At 44.6% G+C, this 9,622-nt stretch overlaps 1 long non-coding RNA gene across 1 annotated transcript; it reads right to left on the bottom strand.

Annotated features, from left to right (window-relative positions):
• Window positions 1–248: 248 nt before the first annotated feature.
• LOC120718044 lies at window positions 249–2,355 on the bottom strand. The gene is made up of 4 exons (XR_005692354.1): window positions 2,057–2,355; window positions 1,742–1,973; window positions 1,212–1,216; window positions 249–259 (listed from the first exon to the last, which is right to left on the bottom strand). It is a non-coding gene; the product is annotated as an uncharacterized LOC120718044 (long non-coding RNA).
• Window positions 2,356–9,622: the final 7,267 nt, after the last annotated feature.

Here is a 9,622-nt window from a genome sequence, read left to right as displayed (position 1 = left end):
TCCCTGTACCCAAATCCTCCACCATCTCCTCATTGAACGACTGGCGACCTGTAGCCCTGACCCCCATCGTAAGCAAATGCTTCGAGAAGCTGGTCAGGGACTTCATCTGCTCTGCACTACCCGACTCACTGGATCCTCTACAGTCTGCATACCGCCACAACAGGTCCACTGATGATGCCATAGCCCTGACACTACACACTGCCCTGTCACACCTGGAGAAGAGAGACACATATGTGAGGATGCTGTTTGTAGATTACAGCTCAGCATTCAATACCATCGTTCCCTCGAAGCTGGACAGGAAACTGCAGGATCTAGGACTGAGCAGCTCCCTCTGCAGCTGGATCCTTAGCTTCCGGTCTGACAGACGCCAAGTGGTCAGACTGGGCAGCATCACCTCATCCCCCATCACACTGAACACTGGTGCTCCACAGGGGTGTGTACTGAGCCCTCTCCTGTACTCACTCTACACCTACGACTGCACAGCCACTAACAGCTCCAACATCATCGTGAAGTTTGCGGACGACACTACAGTGGTAGGTCTTATCACCAACGGTGATGAGACGGCTTACAGGGAGGAGGTCAGCGCCCTGACCCACTGGTGTCAAGACAACCATCTCACCCTCAACGTCGCAAAGACAAAGGAGTTGATAGTGGACTTCCGGAGGTGCAGAGAAGTACACACCCCCATCACCATCAACGGCGCTGCTGTGGAGAGAGTGAGCAGCTTCCGGTTCCTTGGAGTACATCTGGCTGAGGATCTTACGTGGTCAGTACACACAAACAAAACAGTGAAGAAGGCGCAGCAGCGCCTCTTCTTTCTCAGGAGACTGAAAAGATTCGGCATGAGCCCCCGCATCCTCAGGACCTTCTATCACTGTGCCATTGAGAGCATCCTCACTGGATGCATCACCACCTGGTATGGCAACAGCACCGCCTACAACTGCAAAGCTCTCCAGCGAGTAGTGCGGTGCTCTGAACGGATAATTGGAGGTGAGCTTCCCTCCCTCCAAGACATCTACAGGAAGCGGTGCCTGAGGAAAGCGGGGAGGATCATCAAGGACTCCAGTCACCCCAGCCATAAACTGTTCAGACTGCTTCCATCAGGAAGGAGGTTCTGCAGCATCCGGTCCCGTACCAGCAGACTGAGAGACAGCTTCTTCCACCAGGCCATCAGACTGCTGAACACGTCATAGACACCTCAGCTTCACTACTGGAACTTCAACATTATGCACTCCACACTGTATATAAATGCCACTTGTTTTGCACATATTCAACTCTGTATATTTTATATATTTTATTATTATTATTATTATTATTATTATTATTATTGTTTTTTTTGTTTTGTTTTGTTTTTTTTTACTATTTAATTTGTAAAAATGTGTATACACACACACACACACACACACACACACACGAAAATATTTAGTATACACATCCAGAAATGCATACACTATTATATATTGTACATATATTTATTAGTTTCAGGTCGGCCATTCTTGTATTTTGCTCGTTTGTGTTGTTGTGTTTGCACATCTCTGTTGCTTGTGGGGCTCGCACACAAGAATTTCACTCGCATGTGCTGTGCCAGTGTGCCTGCACATGTGATGTGACAATAAAAGTGATTTGATTTGATTTGATTTGAAAAGGGCTACGTGTCAACATACAACTCTTTATTTCTATTAATGTCTTACTTCATTCCTACCTGATTGACATGTGTAGGAATTATGAGTGATTGGCTCACTCTGTCACGGTCTGGCTGGCAGACCGTGGGGAGGTGGGGAAATAGGACCCAAACGCCGGACTCTTCAGTGCAACAGTGTTTATTTACAAGGTGGTGAAGTAAACAACAATAAATCCCCAGTTTCCCAGACTCCCGTGTCGTGTCTTCTTCCCAAAAGTCCCCGTGTAGTGCTCTCTGCCCCAGTGTCCCTGCACTCCCCGTGCTCACTGCTCCTTCTCGTCCCACACTCCTCCTGAGGGGAAAACAATAAAGGCAGCCGTTACACACTTATCCCAGCAGGCATACACTCACACTTGACTGTGCTTGAAGACTGACGTGTAGTCAAACGCAATAATCCAGCGTCGGTGGAAGCTCCATCGCTCATCTAAATAGCTCCCCCGACGAGCCCAGATGAGGAGCAGGTGTGCGGCAAGGACTTCGGGTGTGGCCAGCCCTCAAGTCAGGCCACGCCCCCAGGGCTGAAGGTGCCTGTAACTTGGCCACAGAAGAAAGGCGACACACACACACACACACCTGCCTACATACAGATGTGCACAGGGGCAGTGCAGACAACACACCAAATAATAATAATAATAATAATAATGATAATAACAACAACAACAACAACAACAACAACAACAACAGTCATAGTCCCCACGGACCCCGAGTCCCCAGAGCCGGGTCCGTGACACACCGTAGGGGTAAAAGTTGTTACCAATCAAATTATGATATGTTAAAGTTAAAACAAAACACAACTGTTTTAGATATTATCTAATATACATTTTGTAATTATCCTTATAATTACAAAATGTTTTATGTAAGATTTAAGTTTTGTGATTTAAATCTGACATCACAAAAGTATTTTGGAATTTGAATAATGTATTTTGTAACTGCAGTACACATAATACTGATTTTGAACAATTTTGTCCAGGTTCCTTGCCACCGGGGACTCCTTCAGGACCATCGCGTTCAGTTACAGAGTCGGTGTGTCCACGGTGAGCCAGATCACCCCCCAGGCAGCGACGGCCATCTGGGACTGTCTAGTGGACGACTTCATGGCTGCGCCTTCACCTGGAGACTGGCGGTCCATCACAGAGGGATTCCAGGAGCGCTGGAACTTCCCTCTGTGCTGTGCAGCTCTGGATGGGAAGCACGTCCAGACAAAGGCACCCCATATATCATATAGGAGACACACGCATTGATATACACTAAATATTTATTTCATTTCTTTTTGTGCCCAAATTTATGCACCTGCTTGATTTTGTTTAAACAGTTATTGCACACTTTCTGTAAATCCAGTAAACTTCTTTTCACTTCTCAAATATCACTGTGTGTGTCTCCTGTATGATATTTAACTGACATTTTTTATTGCAACAATGATTTATACAGGAAAATGATGTCTATTAACAAGGTTGCCCAAACTTTTGCATCCCACTGTATTAGTATATTTTGTCATTAGTATAATATGAAATAAATTCTACATGTGTCAAGTCGTGTGCCAACATTTGCTGTGTAGTAGAACTGAGACATTAGTCATTATAAAAATTTATTTGAAATAATATTAAAATTCTCAAACAGAAAAACATTAAACATAAATATATAAAATATAAGAATTTACAGAGAGACAGGAATAAAAAGGACCAGCTGCTCTCCAGAGCAGGAACAAGGCTGAGGAGGAAATGCTCCATTGGAGACTGGTGTGGCCTCTTCAGGGACACCAGGATGGCCAGCTCCACCACCGATGGACCGTCCTGGGACCCGTCCCTCATCTGCCTCGGAGCCGTCCTCCCCTGTGGGCCTGTAAAACAGCACAAAACACAAAGAAATGAGAAGGCTGCTACTAGATTTTAATTTCAACATTGAAAAAAAAAAAAAAACAGAATATAATCAGATTGGTTGTAGATATTTAGTAAAGGTGATCACAAGGCAATCCCACCGACTAAAAAGGTATCAGTGCTTGCTATACATACCTGTGGGTGCAGCAGCAGGAGCTCAGGGACTGGGGATGCTCTGCTGCAGAATCAGTTGGTTCTATCAATACAGTATTAAATGTTAACAGGTTGAATATAATAATCATAGAGTTGACAGTGGTCCCTCATTTATTGCAGCAGGGGTTCTCAGAATAACTAACCCCTGGTCACGCACTTTATACACTTTTTTCCCCACACACATGAACATTGGTCACAGTTCTCACGATTGATTCTGAAAGTGCAAACCTTTGTAGATTGCAAAACGTAAAACTATTATTATGCCGCGGTTTGTCTTCATCTGCCCGCCACTTTCGTGCGCCTTTTTCCCTCGCGGTGCAGGTGTCTATTTCCGAATGAGGGTCATAGTTATGGGTGTTTTTGTGCTGTTTTTTCTATTGGACGTGATGGTTATCAAAACCAAACGTGATAAATTTGGCAAGCGCAGGAGACACGACACGGAGCAGATTTGTCAATCAGGCTGCAGAATGCAATGCTGTACGGTGCAATAAAAAATCAGCGAAAAAGCAAAGCAGTGACGGATGAGCGGGACCACTGTGTGCTGTTTATTAATAAACAATAAAATATATTCCTAAATGACAACATGCATAAAAGCAGAACGGTATTTGTACGTCAGTGGGAAAATAGCGGTGGCTTGCTAGCTTTTGTGCGGCTTCCCCGGGTCAGCGAAAACTTTCAAAAGAGAAATGAATGAATTTACCAGGTTGCCCGATCTCTTCACATATCTTCCTCCAAGCTCGGTCCTTTTTATTCCTGTCTCGGTACAGAAAGCAGCTGGTGTCGTACAGCTCCGGGTTGTTTGCTACGCGTTGATTAGCCTTCCCTCCATTGAAGTATGAAGGGCTTTGGCTGGATCTGCCCCTTTGACCTAGGTAACAGCCACGTCACCAGGCTCCTGATTGGTTGTCGCAGCGCGATTTGACGCTGGAGTTCAGATTTTTCTAACTCGAGCCGTAGACGCGAAACATGCGTGTGCGAAAAATGCAACACAAAAACTGAGGAGCGTGGTTTTCACGCGTTTTTGCGACGCAAATCTGCTTCTGAATTTTCGCAGGACCCGCAATTGCGTGTCATCGTGCTTCTACATTAACTTTACATGTAAACCTGACGCTCTGATCACGTCTATCGCGTTCGATGTGAACACACCGTAATTCTGTCGCACGGAGACCTACCTTAGCACTTGCGCAGGTGAAGCCAAAGGGAAGATTTGCTTCACCATATTTTCTAGTCTTTGGCTTGGAAGGAAATTGGTTTGGAAACATATTCAGCGATGCTTCATCTCCTGCTTTGCGTTTGTGTAGGAGCCCCGTCATAAACCTGTCCAATATGCTAGCAGTGTCCAAGAGTTCTTTTTTTTTTCATACCGCGACCCCCCATAGGGGGCGGGCCCCACACTTTGGGAACCTCTGTCCTATGAGCAAGCACTTTGGTGACAGTGGGAAGGAAAAACTCCCTTTAAACTCGCCTCTGTCAGTGCGCCCCAGGGCAGCTGTGGCTACAATGTAGCTGCCATCACCTGTGTGTGAATGACTGAATGTAGTGTAAAGCGCTTTGGGGTCCTTAGGGACTAAGTAAAGCGCTATATAAATACAGGCCATTTACCATTTAACAGGAAGAAACCTCCAGCAGAACCAGGCTCAGGGAGGGGCGGGGCCATCTGCTGAGACTGGTTGGGGTGAGAGAAGCAAGGATTTAATTTAAAAAAAACAATTTACATGCATCCTATATGTGATCAGTATTAAAATGACATCTAATTTAGTAGAAATGATCTCAGCCAGGAATAAAAGTAAGTCATGCAGGATGATGACATGGAAAAAAATCTGCTTTGTTCAACATCACTACTTTTTGAAATAAGCCTGATAATAACTACAAGAAGTGCAAAAAATACGCTTTGCATGTCCTGGAACAGGGGTCGCCAACCTTTCTGATGGCGAGTGCCATTTAAAATTTCCTCAGAAGTCAGTGTGCCATATGATTGCATTAGCAATGAATTTAATAACGCTCTATATTAACAGTTACACACTATGTATCAGAATCAGAATACTTTATTAATCCCGAAGGAAATTATAGGTTACAGCAGGCAGCACGCTAATGGCGCATGCACACTTACAAAGGAACCTTCTGACCAGACTTACACAAACATCACATTGGGAAGACATGTCAGAGAGGTAGGCTGATAGGAAAAAACAACGAAAATACATAACATGAGGTGAGAGGAGGAGAAAAAACTCCACTCAGACTGAGCTCCTAGTGGGAGAACAGTTTGATAACAGAAAAAAAACACCTCAGCACAAAAAGCACATGACTGTCAATACACCATGAAACACAAGACAAGCAACAGGGCGGGTAAAGGGTAAGAGAGCCGGTGTAGACAGCGCATCCGGTCCTGCAGCATGTCTGCGCTGGTCCAGTCGACCGCCATCTTCCCCGGGAGGGGACAAGCATAGAAGGCGTTTGGAAAGGGAGGGGGGATCAGTGTGTATCAGTGTATGTGTGTGTGTGTGTCCATAGTTCAGCTGAGACAGTGTCCTTCGCTCTGCCAGGCTAAGTAAACAGTCTTCCAGCCAACCCAGGTGGCCTTGCATAGGGGAGGAACAGACTCAACACAGTCGTTATCAGGGTGTTGTTGTTCGGCTCCAGCCTTGAGCCCACAGCTGGCGCCGAAGTGGTAGCCGCAATAAATGGTGATTTTTGTTTTATGCGAGCAACTCATGAGAATTTCAGAGCTGTTCTTTAACACTCCGACACTGGTCTCTCAATCTCCCGTTGGAGAGCCGCGAGCTTTTCCATGATGTTATCAAACTTGCGCTCTGTGATGTTATCATTCTTTTGCTCAGAGAGCCGATTCTGAGAACTCACGACTGCAGTGAGCTTCTCCACGATGTGATCCAACTTTCGCTCAGAGGTGTTATTCTGAGTATTCACGGCAGCCGTTAGCTTCTCCAAGGTCTTAACCATGCTGCACTCAATGAGCCCGTTCGGAGAAGTCGCGCCTCGTCCCATCGTTTCAATCCCAGCGGGCAGTCTTGTGGGGGTTTGAACAGCCGGTTCCGCTTCCTTAATTCTCCGATAAGCCAGGGCCAAGCCAGCTCCGATCAGCAAGAACCCCGTTACCATGGTTCCGAATAGGTAGATATCTTCAGCGTCCTTGATCGACAGTCCCACCAGGCACATGATCCTCCATTTCTGCCACCCGTCCATCGTGTATCCGGCAGGGAAAGTCCCTCCAGGGCACTCGGGCTCACCGAGCCCAGACTTCTCGTTGAGAAAAGGGTGTCAATAGCATTCAGAGACCAGTTGATCAAATCCATAATTCGTCTTTTAGGTTTTAGACACAGACTGTGAGAGAGTGTCCAGGGAAAGTAAAAACACAAGACAAGACAAGGACACAAGAGGCTAAGCAGGGAAGATAAGGGAGAGGAGTAGAGGAGAAAGGTGCGACCGCCTTCGCCGAGAGCTAAAGAAAGCTCTATAGAACCACTTTATAGGATTATATTTGTTCGCAGATGTTTGCAGCTATCAGCGAATAGTTTTCAGCTATTTTGAAACAAAAAAAGACTTTTTATCCATAACAGCAAATGAACTGAACAACAGAAAATACAAATGCTATTTATGGTCTCCTCACAACAATGATAAGAAAAATAAACTGAGCCAATATGGCATGTTTGTTAATACAGAGACACACGTGTTAATGTGATCTCTGGTCTCCCACTCAGAGACACAGGTCTCCCAGTGTCCAGCATTCAGAGGCTGCCTGAGGACTCATGTGAGAGAAAACCTGCTCACACAGACATGTAGAGCCAAATACTGTCAGTAAGGTATCTGCAATCCATCACCTGTTCAGCTCTGATGATTCAGTAAGGACATCTCCTGGTTTCATCTGCATGTTTCCCTCTCACCACATATCCAAACCGACATCATGACCAGCAGCTTTACAGCTGTGGCTCCAGCAAACATCAGCTGATACTAGAAATTAATATTAAATAAATTCTAACAACAGCTGATCAAGCTTAAACGTGCTGCTGTTGTTTAGCGCGACATCTGCTGGTTTCTTCTTTCTGGCGCAAAGTGAGCGATAAACAAACAAGAGAGAAAAGCCGATCAGCTGATCATTGATCAGTTTCATGATTGAAGTAGCAACAGGAGAGAGAAGGGAGAGAACGAGAGAAGAGGCAGCTGCAGCGTAACGACAGAATAACTCCAGCTTTGTGTCTTTTTCCATCCTAGACAAACTGCGTCTCTTCTCAGCTCAACACGAAACGCGTAATATTTTCTCTGAATGCGGGACGATTATGTTTTTTAAGGAGCGGTTGGCAACTCTACTAACTAACCTTATGAATAAAATAAAGTTCACTATCAGTAACATCATAGCACCACCCAGCTGTATATAAACTCCGTCATGCTAGCTAGCATGCAGTACGAGTTATTGTAACTGACTGTAAAAAGTCAGCACAACAAAAATAAACTCCACCCAAACTTGGTTTATATCTGACCCAGATAGACTGCAGGTCATAAGTTCTTACCTCAGGTTCACCTGACACTCGGACTGGCGGCCTCCTCCTGCCTCCCCTCTCCCTCATCCACCTGCTGGCCTCCACCACTTGTTAATGTTACTGAATCTGTGGAAGCTCTGCGATGCCACCATCAAACAACTGAGTTATTTTTACACATCGGCCAGCATCTGACCAATCCACCACCTCTCATTGTTTGTACCTGTCCTGGAATGTGACACATGTCACCAGTTTCTCCATTCAGATGGGATTGGTGTGAGAGTTTAGGTAACAAGATTTCAATGAGAGGTCTAAATAATAAACCTGAATACAGATCACATGGAAATTCCAGGCATAAATTTAATATAAAAATCTGAGCTGATCTTTCAGAAAATACTGATGATTCAGACACATGCTGGTTATTTGCTTTCTGACAGTTGGTTAAAATTTGCCCTACAGAATAAACATAAGCTAATTATACAGATAGGGCTTGGCTCTAATATTCCTGATATATTTTATGTACATTAAAGTTAAAGGCACTTAAATTTCTTTAATTATGCTGCCTCCTAGCTTTTAGTGCCACAGCAGATAGTGCCCTATCCACATGTGACACAAGTATTTACAAGTATTTCACACAGCAACACATACATGTTTTCAACTTATTTTAACTTTTACTTATTTGTCTCCATGCTGGGGGAGCTGCTTCTGCTTAGCTCTGCTGGGAATCCTTAAAGCTGTTTGGGACTTCCAGTCAGCAAAATAATCAACCATAAGGCCACCCCTATAAAAGACATTCTGGAGGCGCCCCCGTTGGCCCCAGATGGTTTCCTGTGTCAGCTGAAACACACATTATACAACTTATGAATCATGTCTTTGTTGCTGTTTTGGTTTGGGGGGGTACGGATGTCAGTAGCCTCACCTGTCCCTGTACTGTGTCTGCTTTATTCTATTTTGCTTTTCAAATCTGCTTTCAGCATAGACACCAGACATTCCCATTGAAAATGGGAATGTCTGCCTCGGGCAGAGTCTTCATCAGCAGTCATGTTCAAGCAGGTCTTACTGGATGTTTTGCATTTGGTTTGTTAACTTCAGCCCTGAACTAACATAGTCAGTCTCTGTGTATAACTGAAGCTTCTGATCACTTACGAGCTGAAATGGCAAATCACCATATCATTTATTTCAGTGCTTCACTGTGAGAATCTCCCCATCACTTCATACACATTTCTATGAGTACATTGCAATAATGTGATAATTATGTAAAAGCATAGTTTTCTAGTCTTCTTTTCTCATATTCAAGTATTGCAAGTTATTTAACCGGTGAGAGTAAACGGTGTACTTGAGGGTGATTTCATATTCTTTCTATGCGAAATCAGAGCAAGAGATTTACAGTTACATTAACACCGTGGGTCCTGTAGCCATTTCTC

The sequence above is a fragment of the Simochromis diagramma genome, unplaced genomic scaffold (genome assembly GCF_900408965.1).
Source record: "Simochromis diagramma unplaced genomic scaffold, fSimDia1.1 OVJJ01000024.1, whole genome shotgun sequence".
Lineage (NCBI taxonomy): Eukaryota > Metazoa > Chordata > Actinopteri > Cichliformes > Cichlidae > Simochromis > Simochromis diagramma.
Note: the sequence above shows the minus strand (reverse complement) of the source record. Positions and strands in the feature narration are given on the sequence as shown.